We start from the raw sequence: 1967 nt of genomic DNA on the forward strand, positions 1-1967 counted from the left end.
AGGATTCCACATCATGCATAAAGGAAAAACTTTATCTCTATTCATAATACATTTCGATGGATTCCTTAAGTACAAAATTAGAGTGACGGGAAGCCGGAACAATAATTTTCGTCTCTTTAAACGGTATATTATGCCCTTCATTGAGACTACGATCAGCGACGCTAGTTTTTCCGAGCTGGAGCAAACACGTGTGATGCTTAATGTTACACATATCGGCCATGAGCCATTGAAATAGTCTGCCCAGAATTTTATACACTCCAGGCGTCCTCAACACAAATCATCTTTAACAGATCAAAGAAGAGCTGTATTTTTGTCCAAAGGCAAAAGCACATTTTTAATATCCTATCTTCTGAGGAGTATTGAACTTTACGAAGGAATACTCTCTGCAAAGGGTAACAAAGCATCTGATGTAGAATTGTCGATTGTTGGCTCACATTTTGGTCCAAACTGAAAAGCACGAACAATTTGATAATCAGTTTATCTGTTATGGGGCAACGGCCTTGCCGGAGTGGACACACCGGTTCCCATCAGATCACCGAAGTTAAGCGCTGCTGGGTGTGCCCAGTACTTGGATGGGTGACCATCTGGACCCCAATGCGCTGTTGCCACTTTTCGGGGTGCACTCAGCCTCGTGATGCCAATTGACGAGCTACTCGACCGAATAGTAGCGGCTCCGGTCAAAGAAAACCATCTTAACGACTGGGAGAGTGGTGTGCTGACCACACCCCCCTCCTGTCTGCATCCTCATCTAAGGATGACACGGCGGTCGGATGGGCCCGAAGGGGCACTTGTGACCTGAATATGGAGTGCTTCGCGGTTATGTCTGAAAACGACCTTAATGTACTCATGTCCTGAATCGCAAACAGTGATCTCACTGTGCGCAGTTGCCTACTACAAGAGGTGATGCGCATGAAGATTATTTCAACGTGAAAATTTCTGACTGACTTCTTTCGGGGAAAATTCGGCCCCTATGTGTTTAGAGGGCCTAGTGATGATGAAGTGTATCGTCGAGAATTGTTGCCAATAAATTGATGATAAAACTACAGCTGACGGTAGTGTTGAAAAGTGATGCATAGGTAAACATAGGCAGTGTATGGTTCACGAAAGAAGCGATAGAGATCCCACACACCTCTCTCTATTGTAGAACACAAAGACCCAATATTATTGAGATTATAGTCGCCAGGGGAGATTCTACAGGTCGTCCTTGGGCTCGCAAAACCAGTCCTGAACGATGCAAGCTGTATGAGTAGGGGCTTGGAAAACTGCATCACTTTCAAGAAACAAACTTTATGCCTTAGGATAAACATGACCGGCCAAAATGGTCGCATACTCCTTAGGAGTAATGCAATCTTGCACGCTAACGATGGGATCCACGGAATCCCACGATACTGCTGTTGCGGTCCTCAGTCAAAGGCTGGTTTGATGCAGCTCTCCATACTATTCTATCCTGTGAGAGCGCCATCATCTCTGAATAACTACTGCAACGTACATCCTTCGAATCTGCTCTCTATATTGATCTCTTGCTCTCCCTCCAAGATTTTTACCCCCCCCCCCCCTCACCAACAATTCCCTCCAGTGCTAATTTGCTGATACCTTGACGTCTCAGAATGTGTCCCATCAACCGATTCCGTCTTTCGGTAAAATTTTATAACAAATTTTCTCTTCTGTAGCGCCACATTTCGAACGCCTCTATTCACTTTTTTTCTAAACTGTTTGTAGTCCATGTTTCAGTTCCATGCATGGCTACACTCCGGACAAACACCTTCAGAAAAGATTTCATAACACTCAAATCTATACTCGATGTTAATAAATTTCTCATCTTCAGAAACGCTTTTCTTGCCAATCTACATTTTATATCCTCTCTACATCGGCCATCATCATTTAGTTTACTGCACATGTAGCAAAACTCGTCTACTAATTAAAGTGCCTCTATTCCGAATTTGATTCCTTTAGAATCACCTGATTTA

The 1967-nt window shown here is 43.7% G+C and overlaps 1 pseudogene; it reads left to right on the forward strand.

The window, feature by feature from the left end:
• Window positions 1–490: 490 nt before the first annotated feature.
• On the forward strand, window positions 491–608 carry LOC126191790 (5S ribosomal RNA; annotated as a pseudogene).
• Window positions 609–1967: the final 1359 nt, after the last annotated feature.

This window comes from Schistocerca nitens, chromosome 6 (assembly GCF_023898315.1).
Source record: "Schistocerca nitens isolate TAMUIC-IGC-003100 chromosome 6, iqSchNite1.1, whole genome shotgun sequence".
Lineage (NCBI taxonomy): Eukaryota > Metazoa > Arthropoda > Insecta > Orthoptera > Acrididae > Schistocerca > Schistocerca nitens.